The 16,327-nt window shown below is 45.4% G+C and overlaps 1 pseudogene; it reads left to right on the forward strand.

Moving 5' to 3' along the window:
- The first annotated feature begins 1,566 nt into the window (after positions 1–1,566).
- On the forward strand, positions 1,567–2,346 carry LOC142559253 (ubiquitin-conjugating enzyme E2 Z pseudogene; annotated as a pseudogene).
- The last annotated feature ends 13,981 nt before the right edge of the window (positions 2,347–16,327 follow it).

The following is a 16,327-nucleotide window of genomic DNA, read 5'->3' on the forward strand; positions in this document are numbered from 1 at the left end:
CAACAAAATTAACGATGAAATAAGAAATGAGTTCGAGAGGAGGGTATGCGTAAGGAGCGGCGCACATTGATTAACTGCGTCACTGATGACGTCATAAGCGCGCGGCTCATACACACCTGCCCTGGGTCGCGGCCGAATGGTTGTCTCAGGGCCGAACGCGTCTCAGGGCGTCTGCTGCGGCTCTTCTTGTAATCTTACAGAGTTGGTTACAAATGTAGCGGCTCGTCGATTAGTAAGAGTGACAAGTACGTGGAAAATGCTTCAGCGAGAAGACGAGGGTCTCGACGGCGGCAAGAGCTAGCCAAGATAATCAAAGAACAACACGTTTCCATTAGTTTGACAAACATATTCTATGGCTTAAGCGTAATTCTTATTGTTTTTCATTTTGCATCTTAATAATTGAATAATCCCAAGCGCTACCCACAATTTCCGTACTGGCTGACCAGCCCTGCTGGCAGCTGCCACATACACTAGCGCCACAGTTCAATCTAGTAATGTCGCCACGGTAATGAAAAGAGTATATTTGAACCAGGGATGCAGCCTTTGATGATGCTTTCTTTCAACGGAGGGTCACTGCGTATGCTAGCCGCCATTGGCTGTCATGTCGTCTCAGGCGATCTTTAAAGCTTTTTTTTTGCGACACTGTATGTATGAAATCTGTTTTCTTAGAGTACCGCATACTTTTACATTCACATGGCTTTCACAACCAGTCACTGTTCACACTGCCTGGAAACACAGCAGCCGCCCTTTACCGCACACTTCGGGAGTAGCCGCAGTGCAAGCAGCCATAAGCAAACGTCAGCCATTACTCCGCTTTCCAACTCGTTTATCACAACGTATGAAGGATCTTACAGCAAACACTGCCAAGATGATGATGATTACGAGACAATGGCAACGCCCTCATATATAAAAAAAAGCTACGACTTCGTTGCTGTTGTAGCCTCAAAAGATACCGAAGAGGAAGTCTGACCAAAGTAAAGAAGTTGAAAATTATAGACTGGCAATTAAATACAAATAAATAACTAAATTAAATGCTAGGGAACATAAATATGCAACACGTTCATTCGATACACTTCACAAAGAAAACGAAGAAGTTGCACAGCGATACGCCCCCTAGCAGCGTAATCTTCCAGACTTATCACTAAAATTGTGACGAGCTGCTATAATTCAGCTGCGGCTGGCATCCTACTGATATTCGCGACGTGAGAATAGACAAGTCAGTAGTATGCAGAGACCCACACAAAAATATTATCTTATTCGCCTTTATGCACAACATACATAACGCATCCTGGCCCTGAGTTCTTTATGGTCACTTTTGCAATTTCGAACTGCTTTCGCTTTCTCTGACTTAGTTATCTCTCTTTGCAATTGCACTGCAACAAACTATGAATTGCTGCTTCTGAAGAGTTACATAATTCAGTGCAACTAATCCTTCGCTTCTTCACACAACACGTGATACACGAAGTCGAAGAGAAAGAAGACGTGTAACATTCCATTTATTAGACGCGCAACGCTGGTGCTCAGGATATTTCAAATTGTTCGTCCACTGCTCCAAGGCAGCGAAGGATGGCTGACGAAGGAGGATCTCCTTCGCACTCCAAGGAACCTGCGACGTTCACGCGCATCTCTTCGTCGACGACGCCCAGTCTGCTCCGTATCAAGCGAGACCTCGCCGAATTCAACGCCGACCCTCCGCCGGGAATATTCATGGCGCCTCACGAAAACGACATCACCTGCCTCGACGCCATTGCGATGGGTGCCGCAAACACGCCTTACGAAGGCGGCTTCTTCCACTTCTTCCTCCAGTGTCCCAGCGAGTACCCGCTGAAGCCGCCGAAGGCTCGCTTCATGACCACCGATGCTGGTCGACTGAAGTTCAACGAACACCTGTACCGCGACGGGTCAATCTGCCTCAGCACGCTTAACACCTTTGGACAGACGTGGAGTCCGGCCCTGTCCCTGAGCTCTCTGCTCCTTTCGATCCAGTCCCTGCTGTGCGAGCTCCCCAAGTTCTTGGACAGAGAGAGGTCGAAGCAGTTTGAAGCAGTGATACGGCACGAGACTATGAGGGTGGCCGTATGCGACACCGTGGAAGCCTGTTTTGCAGAAAAGCCTCCCTTCCAGCCAGCACTGAGGGGGAAAATTCTCGAGAAATTCGCGGAGCTGTACACCACGTACGAAAGCGAGGTGCAGGCGAAGCTGCACCTGTCTGGAACGAAGATGGAGGATGATTGGTTGGGGAATAAGGTCACGTGTCAGTACGAAGCGCTGCTCGCGAGACTGCGAGGTCTCAAAGAGAAGATTGAAAAGAAGGACGAAGCGGCTGCTGTGAATGCTGACCAGTGATGCCAGGCGTGGGCATCGCTCGGCCAGCGACATTGGGAAAGTTCAAGTCCTCAGCACCAAGCTACTTCGGGAAAGACGGCGCTTGCAACAAAATTAAAGTTGGTACTGTGCCCCAGCTGTGCAAGTATCGCTTCCATTTGTTCGTCTGTTTGTTCCTCTTCCTAATGACAATCCACTTAGGAAGAAAAAATAATTGTTCGCATGATAATCATGTACAGTTTCATAAGAGAAGATAGTCTGTACTGGGGTTGGCATGCCTATTTTGTTGACTAGAGTTGATTTCGGACCAGGATATTTCATTGACAAACCAATATGTCGCAGGGATCGACTACGTTTTCATTTAGTTTTAGTTTTGGGATACGTGGATGAAGCCAAATTTTAGATATTCTTTGTTGCAATACTTCTCGTTCATAAAAGCATTCTGGCTATAGCTCAGGCTGTTCTGGTAAGCTTTTTGTTAATAGTTTCTGTCTAGGCTCCTAGAATTCATAGAAGAAATTTCGTTGAAAAGCTGGTCACATTCAGACGATCAATAAGGTACGTGTGCCGTTTACGGGTTTAGTCACTCTATAACATGAGATTTTTGAAACACGAAATGATTCACGATATAGTTGTATGGCTCTAACAAATAAAAGAATGACAGAAAAAGCCACACTAGGCTCACGGAATCATTGAACATATCTTTAAATGCAACTACATTTTAGCAATCGGATGTCTAACAAGTTAAACGAAGGTGAAATCAGGGAGCTGGAGGCCTTGATTAGCAATTGATACTTACTAAAACGCAGCTTCCTCTGCCTCTTTGTCTCACACTTTGGGTGCTGATTGCTGGTTGCTGCCTGTTAGCTGTTAAGCTGCATGATCGACCAGTATTAGGCATCATGGGAATAAGCATCGGATGTAACGCAAACCACGTATTGTCAAAAGTCGTGTATTGTCAAAAAATGACAATACACGACTGAACGGCACTCAAAATTACGGTCGTTGTGCGTGGCGCACAACTTGCGTCAGGAGGAACGCATACATTCAGACATAATGCAAATAAACCTCACCTTTTATTCATCCTCCCCCCCATTCCCCCTTTATGAGTACGTTGCGCTTGCGCTTGTGTTTCTGTTTTTGTACTAGTGAAGTTGTGTCTTATGTGCCATAATCTAAACTCGGTAACCCGTTCTCTTGTGCATCTTGCACATCGCTGTGGCTTTCTTCATCCCAGGGTGTTGGTCTTTTTGTCTCACGTCAGAGTAGACGCTGCAGTATACTTCATTGTGCACTGAAGTCTCTCCCATCAGTGCACAGAAACAGTACCCTCAGCAGTAGCTTAGTCCTTTCGGAGGTGGCGGGTGCAATGCCGGCCTTGGCCGCCTTATTTTGATGGGGGCCTAAATGCAACAACCTCGTGTACTTAGAAAGAGAACGTCACACGGTCATAATTTCGCCGGAATCAGCATGCCCTGTAATAGGATTATAATGAGGTCGTGGTTTGGGTACGTATATCTCCTACTTTCTTCCTGCTTTGGTGTTTGCCGAGTGGCGAAGTATTCTATAATCATTCGGTGTTTAGTTCTCGCCAACGCCAAGGGCCGAGGCAGCATTCCTTGCCTGGAATTGAGAGGATCTGTCAGACTTCGTCATAAAGACGAGCGATATGTACTTTGCATTCAAAAGCGCGCTTCCTCCTTCAAAGCACATGATTTCGTCGACGCCCGCCCAGCACCACGACGGCGATGAGAAGGGTGCTTGTTTCCTAAGATAAGCACCTCCGCTTATTTGAATATATAGCGTCACTGAATTGTTTGTAGAGTACGCTAGTAATACCATAGAAAATATCTCGAAATTACGTACGTGTTGACTCAGATGGGTTTGGGTGCGAGCTAGTTGGTACGGATCATTCATATTTAAAACAGCGCAAATAACACGGACAAGGGAGGACACAGGACGAGCGCGTGTGACCTACGTGTATTTCTCTCTGTGCCGTACATCCTGATATCGACGCCCCTGCCGACCGGGCAGCGTCGTCTCTCGCTGTGACAGTCGCTTGCGATGGCCGCGCCTTGCATCGCAAGATTCGCGCATGACTGTGCCTGCGCGCCCTGGACGCCTTCGCCACGACGAATCATAGACGAAGCGTCAGGACGAACGCCTGTGACAGTATCGTGCCGCCGGTGACAAGCGCGCGGACAGCTCGTCCGTTCTTGAAAAGCAGTGCAGAAAGAAACCGAACCTGCTCGCCGAGAGAAGCCCATTCGACGCTTTCTCAGACGTCCCGCCTTCAGCGCATTCAAGGGTAAGTAAGAAATCGACACGTCCTCTCTGCCGCCTACTATAGGTCGTCGCAACGTGCCTTTCAATTTGCGTAACCGCGAGAAATATTTCGTTGCAGTGAGGCTTTGCATGTCGCATTCGATTAAAGCTGGTCAGGTTGGCAACGAATCTCTTTACGCACTAAAAATTGAGGCGCGGAAGCGCGCCAGCGAGAAAAATAAGAAAACGTGGCAAGATATGCGGCGATAGTCTGCGTGTTAGTGAAGCGATCTGTATTTTCCCACGCAGTATACATATATCCTGCATACATATATATATATATATATATATATATATATATATATATATATATATATATATATATATGTTACGTAGGAGGACGCCGACGAAAAGCTATTTACAAGTATATTTACAAGGCAATACGCCGCAGTTGACCAAGAAACAACAGCCCGCGCTAGCTTCCAATCGTCGTCTTCGTCTTCTTCCTACTCGGCTCTTCGTCATTGGGAATACTACCCCGTAGCACTACCCCCGACGGCAAAAGCGCCGTCCCAGAGCGACTAAAGGCCGGACTCTGAAGCAGTGTAGTAGCTCTTGAGCCTACTGACGTGCACATCACTAGACACCAGAGTAGATGACGAGGTTGAGCTCACAGGAGCAATTTCATAAGTCACAGGCGTCACCTGGCGCAGCACGCGGTAGGGCCCTGTGTATCGCGAAAGGAGCTTTTCGGAAAGTCCGACGTGACGACAGGGCGACCACAGGAATACGCCGCAGTTGACCAAGAGGCAACAGCCCGCGCTAGCTTCCAATCGTCGTCTTCGTCTTCTTCCTACTCGGCTCTTCGTCATTGGGAATACTACCCCGTAGCAATATATATGTGGTCAATTTCGAAATTTTTGTAGATAGAAGCGGGTGCTAGACCTGTTTCTATGCCTTCATGGAATGTAACGTGTGGATGAAAGGAGGGCCGCAGAGTAAGAGTTCGACAATGCTGACGTCAATACAGAAGAGAAGGCTATGTTCTATGGGAGGCTACCCACTCGTAAATGGTAGCTTCACGTGAGGAGTTTATTAACCGAAATCTCGATGCGATAGCTGTAGAAATAATCAGTGCTGACTGATAATGACGCCCGATAAGACTAGAATATTCTTGTGAAACTCCCTTCCAGCGGTGTGTAAAACATTTCGCGTATATGTTTCTTTTTATCTGCCTTCAGTGAGAGCCACAATAATTGCAGTTTCTTTTAATTCAAACACCGGAATGCTTAGGAACTTCTAATTTCTTGTAGCGCAGGCAGAACGACGCGGCCAACAAGTGGCCTAAGGGACGACACACTACACTGTGTGTTCTCTTGCGGCTTCTACTTGCTTTTCGTTGCGCCTTCACTAGGTAGAATGCGCAGCCGGGTTAAAACGCAAAAGAACCCATCGTGTACTCAGACTCAGGCGTACTGAAGCAACCTCAGAAGTCCAAAATTATTCCGGAGCTGCCTACACCACAACACCCCATCTAACACCGTTCGTTAGCTTCAGGCGTTACGCCCCGTAGCTTGATTTAATTTGCGAGCAGTTTGATGCTCGTCTTGCTCCGGGCTGCATAATAGCTGTCAGAATTAAATGGGCCTTCTGTGAGACCTCTACACGACCATAACTAAAGAGCCACAGGACACCTTTGCTCCGCTCGTCGCTTGGTGCTTTCCAAACACATCATCATTAATGCACAAATAAAGCCATTGAACGCATACTCAAGTACGTGTTCTAATAAAGATTATACGAGAACCAGATGTGCCGAATGATTCAAGTTCAAAAATCAGTATGCGGTAAGTTTTGAGTGTGAAAGGATTATGTCAGCTCGATAAATACCTATGCCGAAATTAAACCTCTGTCGACACCTTGCCTGACTTTGCAACTTATGGTAATAAGTGTCACTTCTATGGAGTGTTCTCGACAAATTTCGAATTGCTCGGGAGACAGCATTCGTTGTATCATATAACGCATCAAACGATAGTCCTGGTTATTCTCACTCACTTTTCCAAATCAATCAAGCAAATAAATTGACCTATAATTCCCGATCAATGAATGGAAGCTGCGTCGGAGTGTGGCTCGAGCTAAAGCTTCCTCTTAAGTGGAAGTTTAGCTCGGGCCGAACACCGACGCGCCCTATTCAAATACATGTAAAACACAAGAACGCTTTTCTAAGATAACCCCTGGACCAACTTCGATCAAACTTGTACTTGAAAGAAAAAATTAAATTCTAGTGACTGATGGAAGCATAATTTTGATTTAGGGCTTGAATTTGAAAGCTTGAAAAACATAGAAGCACGAAGTTTAGACATTAATAGCTCTGCATGAAGAATACATATCGCGGTTCTGTAAGCGGCATCCATTCAATAATTTAAATTGGAAACATTTGATATGACAATTTATATCTTACATAAAGTAATTACGTTGTGTACAAGGGCTCCGCAAAAGGTGTCTTTACATATTACTAATTTCTTTTTAGGATTATGTGTGAAATATCAATTTTGTTTGCTTTAAATGTATAGTTAGATGAAATTAACAGGATTGTGATATCATTCTTCATTTGTTGAGTTACGGAGTTGTAAACTTGATAGTGTCGTTTTCAGAAAATTTGCTATTTTGACAATTTTTAATAAAATATTGACGACTAATTCGAAAATTTGAAACCAGTTGTCACTAGAATTTAGAGTTTTCTTTTAAATGCAACAAACTTCGTCAAATTTGCTGCAGTGGTTGCCGAGAAAAACGAATTCTCCTTTTACGTGTATTTAGATAGGGCACCCGAGCTAAACCTTGCTCTAAGAGGAAGCTTATCTGTAGACCAGTTGAAGTGTTGACCTTGAAGGTAACTACGAATGTACCGTAAGATCATGACGATGGCCAATGCCTCTTTTTCAGTAGTATTGTAGTTTCTTTCGGTTTTGTTGCAGGCGTATGAACAATATCGATTACATTCAGCTGGCACCCCGATTGTTTAGTGGCATCTCGACGATAGAGGACTGCTCCCGTGCCATATAGAGATTCCTCTGTACGCAGCTCAAAAGGTTTCTTGAAGTCTGGGAGTACTATGACCTGATCCGACGATATTATTTTCAATAGTTATTGATATACGTCTTCGAATTCCTTGTTCCAAATGAACCGGGCTTTTTAGGGGTTAATGCTGTCAGGCACCTTCTTTCCGTTGCAAAATCCTTGATGAAGGCCGTGAAATTTCCAGATAGGCGACGGAAAAACCTCAAAGAGTACAAGTCATGACCTCCTCTGCACCGACCCTTCCTTCGTACTCTTTGTGTGACTGTTAAATGTTCTTCCTAGAAAAGAAAACCACTAATATCTCGAAAACACTGACTCTTTCGAAAATTCATCTTCGGCTTTGCTTTAACCAAAGTATTCAAAATTTGCGATAAATGTAGCTCATGTTCGTCTTTTATTCGAGAGTAGAGAATAATGTCGATGTACACATTGTGGGATTTACCCGTCAGTGATTCGAACACGTCGCTCATAAATTTCCGTAACCACGTCCCTCAATTTTTCCAGTCAAACGGGAGTGTATGATATTGATGTATATGACTGGGGTCACAAGGACTGTGTATTCTTGGTACTCTTCCTGGAGTGGTGTCTGCCAATACCCTTTACATAGCTTAATTGTTGAAAGCCAGCTACATATCCCTGTTTCAGTAATCATGCCATCAATACAAGACAGGAAACGCAAACAGGTCTGTTTGCGTATTAGTCATATGATAATTAGTACAAAACCTGAAATTTCTATCTTCCTTTGGCGCTGTTGTAATGGGAGAAGCATATTCAGACGTTGATGATCCTATAATTCCCACTGCGAGCATCTGCTGCAGCTCCTTCTTCAACGGGATTAGTATGTAACGTACAGCCAATGTAACAGAAGTCTCAGAATGGCAAGCACAGATGTTGCATAAACTTGACTTCATAAATACCATGTGTCGCTACATTGCCAGAAGCTTAATCGCGTTACCATCGATAGTCATTGTAAGATTAGTTCTACCGTAATGCTTTTGTTGTACATTTTAGCTATTTATTAAATGCAGAAATCGACGCAGGCATGTGTTATGTCGCCTTCTTGCTACTATGTTCTTGTAACATTAAATGCGCACGGGCAGCTGCTATTAGTGAACTGCATGGTCTCGTTCTCCTCTTCCCCTCATCATTGTCGTATTCGCTACCTGTCGATCGAGGATTATTAGAATACTATGTGAAATCTAGCAGAGACGAGCGCTATGACGCGAAAAAATGCGCGTGCCCTCGGGAGAGGTGGTGAAGGCGAAGGCGGTGGTGGCAGAATAATTGTGAACATGCTTGTACGTACGCTGAAAAACAGCTTTCTCCCGCCTTGTCCTTTTCGCTCCCTTTTTTGCTTCCCAAGTGGTGAGGAAGTCTTACGCTTCATTGCCGTGATGCAATAGCTAGTACATTCTTGAAGAACGATGATAGCCGCTTTTATAAAAAGCCTAGGCCGCTCCTGAGTGGCGTGATATAGATGAAAAAAAGGGAGCGGAGTGTGCATGTCTTTATTGTTCTTTCTTAACACTGCACTTTGCTAGAAACAGGAAGCCAGACTATGTACACACATCAATAAATTTGCAAGATGTCCATAGAAAATTCTTCTAGTTAACCCGAAAGGGGCTAATATCGTCTTCTATTCGGGATTTCGTTTTGTTATATTAGCAATGTGTCGTGCTCTCGTTGCCTGATTTTCAACATTTCATCGCTCTGTATCTCTCTCTCTCTCTCACACACACACACACACACACACACACACACACACACACACACACGCACACGCACACGCACACGCACACAGACACAGACACAGACAGACAGACAGACAGACACACACACACACACACACACACACACACACACACACACAGACAGACAGACAGACAGACAGACAGACAGACAGACAGACAGACAGACACACAGACACACACAGACACACACACACACACACACACACACACACACACGCGCGCGCGCGCGCGCGCGCGTGTTTGTGTGTGTGCGTGTGTGATTGTCATTAATTAAGAAGCTAACAAACACTGACACCAAGGACAACATAGGGGAAATTACTTGTGCTTACTTGTTGTCTTTGGTGTCAGTGTTTGTTGGCTTTTTATGATATGACTAATAAAAATCGGGCCCCTCGGTTAACACTCTTTCTTCTCGTTGTAGTTAATTAAGGCACTCAAACCTATGATCTTCGGTGGAAGTCGCACCGACTTGGAATATGGACGAAGTGGCCATATCTCCAAGTTGGATTCCGATTGCCATTGTGAAGGTGGGGAGTCTAACCCACGACCTCTGCTGCTTATTAACGCGAAGTTAAGGCACTTGAACCCACTACCGAACTTGGAGATATGGGGAACCGCCCATATCTCCAAGTTTGATTTCAGTTGACATTATGGAGGTGGAGAGTCGAAGCCACAACGTTCGGTGTTAAGTGGGGCGAGATTAATGAAAGCATAGTTAGGTAGAGTTAATTAAAGCAATTGAACCCGCAGCCTTGGGGTGGGGAAAAGTAATAGCAAGCAATGCATTCGAATGAAAATGTCAAGCAATGTAATGAATGTCTCGTGAACGCGCAGGCTTCCTCCTTCCTCCTCTTTAGCGTACGCGCAAGTAACTGTCAACTTATTTCATTCCCACTGGAGGACAAAGGCCTTTCCCAGTGGAATTAAGCAATTTACAGGCGCCATGTCGGAATCAGCTAGCGCAAGGCACGGGTAATTGGAGATCGCTGGGAGTGGCCTTCGTCCTGCATGCAGCCATGTAAACCGCGTGAAACTATATTAAAATTTTCTTGCACTAGCAATCTGTACCATTGAATTTGTTGTACTTTTAGCGGAATTACAGCTCAGTAAATGTTAGATTTAGCCAGACTTGAAGATGTGTCGATGCGCAGAGGAATCGACAATGGTTTTACCTCCTTGCTTCTAATATGCTTCGACATGAGGCAATAAAGCTGGAGAAACAAAATTTCTTGCTCAATGTGTTTAATTCTTATAATATAATTGCGTGTATAATGCCTTAATGAACAAGATAGCTGAGCCTATCTGTATTTTCGATAGCAATTCATCGCTGAACAAGATTAAGGAATATCAGGCGGCTCTATGAAACCGAGAAGTTGTTCCGGTATCGTTCGCTCAAAGTTCCCACCTTTTTATTTCTTCGTAGTAAGGAAAAGTAAAAGATAAATAGGTCGCTAGCTTCTCGCAATAAACGAGCTCTGTTGCTGACATGACGTATGACACAAGCCTTACTGCTACACGGTTCTGCAAACGTGGTTTTGTTGGAAACCACAAATGAGATATCGGCGAAAACGGCCCCGCTCCCCCGAGCACACCAACGTTTCTTGCGCGCCATTAATCTGCCACGTTAGTGGCAGCCCTTTCCTCATTACTTTTTTTTATCCACTTGGTTAACGAAATAAATGTTTGGTAAGCGTTCCTTCTTCCGTATCTCCAAAAGGCGGACAATAGCTGTAGGCGAAGAAATGTTTCTTAGTAGCTTGCTCTCACTGAACACCGGATAAAGAAAATGCCACAAAGCCACTAATACCTAAACTAGCTGATGTAGGCATCCTATGAACCGAATTGCCTGACGTCATCTGGAAAATCGCTGTCATATCCCAAGGGACATACGCTTTTTCTTGAACTGCTTTGCTCGCGCCGGCACTTTTATAGCGGAAGTGACCGATGTTACAATGCCATTGACAGCAAGAAGTTGCCGTCTAACTTCCGCTTTTATTATACCGGCTGCTTCTCGCACAGGGGTCCTTGCTTTTGTATCGTTCATGCTGTCATGCTCATAACAAAAGAGTGCTGAAATTTGAAACATTGGACGGTTTTGGCCGAGCATAATTAATGTACTTAAATTCGCATCTTATTGCGATAGCAATTGTATGGAAACTGCAGGCGCAGTTCTGCCGTCGGCGTCACCGTGAGGTTCCTGTATAAACTATATACGAGGGTGATAAAATTGTCTCCGTGTGTCGTATGCTGTATGCGCGAGTGAAAGCGTGCGACGGTGAGCCGGCGATCACAGCTCAATCTCGCGCACGCAACGGACAAAAGCGGGGAGGAAGCGCGCCGCCTTCCGTCGCGGCCAACGCTTCGGCGGGAGGGGGGGTAGAGTAGGAAGAGGGAAGGAGGGGGCGTACTACTCCGGGAAAACCGGGCGGCCGGCGCACGCCCGGTCGGGCCTCTGTATTTTGAAAGTCACCTGCGACCGGTATAGAGTCCACATTGAGCAGTGTTCTCCTCACTTCACGTTGACACGAACGGCTACAGGAGGTACGTTCGCTCGCTGCTGCTGCTGCGCTTTTTCCCTCCAGCGTTTTGACAGCGAGCTTCCGCGGTCGTCCAATCAGATGTGTTCATATTTGCTTGTGCGCCCGTTGCACCGTACTTCTTAATTTACTTAGTCTGCCTATGCTTACAAGTTTATACGACCGATAAACCTACTACCCTTACTTCGTATAGCCATATACTAATTTGCTATCGCAATCAATGCGTCGCCTCTCGGGCGAAACTGCGGCTTGTTTTTTGTGAAATATTACGCAAAGAAAGATGAATTTGAAGAACCAAGCTGTGCGCTATTGGAGACAAAATGTGATATAACATTTGTGGCTTTGCACACATCTCTGTCAGTCATTGGGCTGTCTGTCGTTTACCCTGCGCAACAAGGTGTGTTCTGCTCCGGAAAATAATAATATATATAAGTAATAACTTACGCATAATGATGAACCATTTTTTCATCGTTATATGCGTCGGTATGAGCCTCCTTTGCCGAGTGCAAGATGCTGGTGTAGTGAAATTGCTGAAGGTAGCGCAGGACGCCGAAAGCATGACACTTGGTTCTTGCTGTTTATTATGCGGAGAAGCTCGATGCTGGTGGAACGTCTTGCGAGTGTCCCTGATAGAAGCTATCGGGGCGGAATTGGCCCAATTCCGCGCTGCGCGATTGTCAAAAAAAGCTTTACCGGACTTTCCTAGTAGACACGGATATAACAACCAAAGAGAGCGAACCACTAGAGGTACGACTTCAAGTGTTTCAGTTCGCAAGATTTATTTCATGCCTAATGCTTAGCAAAGTTAACTCATATCTGAAGAAATTTAGATGAGAACTTCTATAATCTGGTCGAGAAATTGCAAAGCTACGTTGCCTACTTCACTAAGTCCAAATGGCACGTCTTTTGAAGTGAGTATATTAGATATGGGCTGTGCTTCTAGGCTCATTAGGCGGCACCTTCAACTGCAGCTGGAGTGGCTGCTCAAAGGAAACATAACGTTGCTAAATTCATTGACATCAGTGAATTACGTCAATTATGTTATGTCTCGAGTCAGGCACTTTCATGCTTTGTCGTTTCTTTATTACGTCATTCGTTACTTGGGAGAGCTAACGTACTAGTTGTCTTGGTGCCTTACCTCCCACTCCAACTGATGCTTCTGAAGTCAGCATAGTTGTGTTTTCATTAATTTTCTCTATGTTACCTTCAACTTCCTCTTCTGAAGCTGAATATTTGTTGTCGAGCACCATCGTGAATTCGTATGCTTTTACCGTTACTGCGCCTATGTTGACCTGTTTCTTATCGACTAATTTTGCTCTTTTTCTCTTGAAATTGAGAGAAACCTTAGACCTCAATAACATATGGTCACTGCTTTTTACCTTATTTAGCACTTCTACATCTTGCACTCTGCTGGGATGGGCGGAGAGCATGAAATCTATTTCATTTCTTGTTTCTCCATTACGACTTTTTGCCAGCCCACTTCCTGTTGGTGTGCTACCTGAATAAGGTAATCATTATTCGGACTCTGTTATTTTCTGCGAATTCTACCAACATTTCTTCTCCAGTGTTGCGTCAGTCGGTGACGTAGTTGTCATTTGCTTGCTCCACTTTTCCCCACTTTTACATTGATGTCGCCCACGACTACAGTGCGCACCTTTCTCATAGCTAACTGAACGTGTTCATAAAAGTGTTCTATTTCTTAATCATGATGACTAGAGGTTGTAGCGTCGGCTTGTACCACCATTCATCTATATGTCCTATTTAGCCTTGATATGACGACTGCTACCCTCTCATTGATGCTGTAGAATTTTGCTGTCTTTGTCCTTATGGATGAGAAGCCCTACCTCATATTCTCTCTTATCTGGAAGACCTCTGTAACAGAGGACATGGCCGTTAGGCAGCACTGTATAAGCCTCACCCGTTTTTCTAACTTACTCAGGCCAGTGATATCCTAGGCAATGGCTGATAATTTCTCAAAGAGTCTTACTAACCGATGCCTTACTCCAGAGGGTTTGCGTCTTAAACGTTGTCAGGTGCACTTTTCTGTAGCTGCCTGTAGAGATCAGAGACTCTTAGCACCCTCTGTCACGTCGCAGCTCTCACTGCCGCCTTGGCCAGGCGCTCCGTAGCTGCTGGGAAGTGGGGGCCATGGGTTCATTGCAAGAGTCGCGAAAAATGTACTGACTTAACAGTCCACCAGGGAGGTCGATTCCCGTTCTTGTGAGGGAGTGTCATTGTTGAAGGTCAGTGCGCCTTTTTAATTTGGTTGCAGTTGCTAGCTCTCGTAAATATTATTGCTGGTGTCAGCCGTCACTCCACGCCTGAAGATGTAGTAGCCTAGACGATGATTCGAACTTTGTACCTTCAAATTAGAAGCCCGGTGTTCCCCCTCTGCTGCACACACACAAAAAAAAACCTGGAAAATTACGTATTAAGGCAGCGGTCAGGCGAGGCGACACAATCTATGCAATGCTGTTCGCTACATGCTTAGAGGTATTGAAGCTATTTCAGTGGGAGGGCTTAGGAGATAGGATCAACGGCAAATATCTCAGTAACCTTCGGTATGCGGGTGGCATTTTCCTGTTCAGCAATACTGGAGACGAATTACAACAAATGATTCGAGACCTTGCCGGAGCATGTGCAAGATTGAGGCTGAATATTAATATGCAGAAGGGCAAATGTGCAATCGGCTGACAGTGAAACAAGGAATCATTATCGCCAGTCAGCGATCATGAATTCGACCACGGCTTCCTTCTATTTAGAAACTTGCGGCAGGTGTGCTGTAGTGCATGTTAAGTATGTTCCCATTTATAAGTTTGGTTGTTGAGAAGGCCGTGTTTGCCGCTGGTAGCTGGATTTCAAAGGATCCTTTCTTTCGGAGGAGTACCGGTTTACATATGAACGCTACGTGCGTGCTGCGCTATAGAGCTTGTACCTGTGTATATGTAAAATTAATTGCCAAAGTCATGAGGGAGGTAGTGGCTGAATGCTGCACCAGGGAGGCCAAATTTTGTTCTAGCGAGGGAGTGTCTTTGTTGAAGCTTAGTGCACCTTCCTAATATGGTTGCAACTGGACCAGTATAAACCCACTGGCTCTGACTATGTTTCTTTTTTTTTCCGGTGTCAGGCGCTACTCCAAGCCTCAAAATGAAATGGACTGGATGAAGATTCGAACCTGTGATTCGAACTTAGATTAGAGGTCCCGTGTTGTGTAGATTAGAGGTCCGGTGTTGTGTAGAGGTCCCGAGCTGCCTCTGCTCCACGTCACCACCCACATGACCATAAACATAAACACGATACTAGGACAGAATACGCGAAGCCTGTATATATGAAAATGTTTTTGAAAAATGAGTCGTTTCGACAAATACGACAAATATAAAAATAACTAATTCTTTGGCAATGAAGTGATGCGTGCTCTTTACGGTGTAGCATGTGTTCTGAAGACCGTGTACTAAAGATTTTATGCATATTGTTACGGTTAATGTTAAACCGGCTTTATTCAAGGGACGAGATGGATGGTAAAGTCAAGATGGCGTCCTGAGGCTGCACCAGCTCACTTCTTCTTCCTCTTCTTCTCGCCCGGCTCATGCCGTAGCAATCCCCGGTTGCCAGACGAAGCCCGCTGGGCAAGTCCAAATCACTCGGAAAGCGTAGGGTGAAACCGCTTAAGACGGGCAACATGTACTAACTGGGTCCGGCTAGACCGACGACCAGTCGACGTCAAGCGTGCCACTACGTACGTCAAGTCACTCAAGCGATCTACAATGACGAATGGGCCCGTGTACTGAGGTAAAAACTTTTCGCATAAGCCACGTTTACGTTGAGGAGTCCACAACCACACAAAGTCTCCTGTGGCGTACGAGACAGACTGGTGTCGGCTGTCATAGCGCTCTTTCGATCGGTCTTGCGATGCCACAGTACGAAGACGAGCGATACGCCGGGCTTCTTCGGCAAGACAAAGCGTCTTGGCAACAGAGTACTCGCTGTGAAAGTCAAACGGTAGTATAGTGTCAATGCAGCTTAGCGGTGAACGTGCGTAAAGGAGATAAAAAGGACTGTAATCGGTCGTCTCATGCTTTGCAGTATTATACGCATAGGTGATGAAGGGGAGTACGTCATCCCAGTCCTTGTGATCGGAAGATACGTACATGGCCAGCATGTTAGTTAGAGTTCTGTTCGTACGTTCTACAAGCCCATTTGTCTGAGGGTGATAAGGCGTTGAATGACGGAACTGCGAACTGCAGAGACGAAGCAGTTCTTCTACGGCGTCCGCAACGAACTGACGACCGCGATCGCTAATGATCACACTGGGGGAACCATGTCGAAGAATAATGAATCGAAGCAAAAACGTTGCAACGGACGCAGCTGTTG

The sequence above is a fragment of the Dermacentor variabilis genome, chromosome 10 (genome assembly GCF_050947875.1).
Source record: "Dermacentor variabilis isolate Ectoservices chromosome 10, ASM5094787v1, whole genome shotgun sequence".
Taxonomy (NCBI): Eukaryota; Metazoa; Arthropoda; class Arachnida; order Ixodida; family Ixodidae; genus Dermacentor; species Dermacentor variabilis.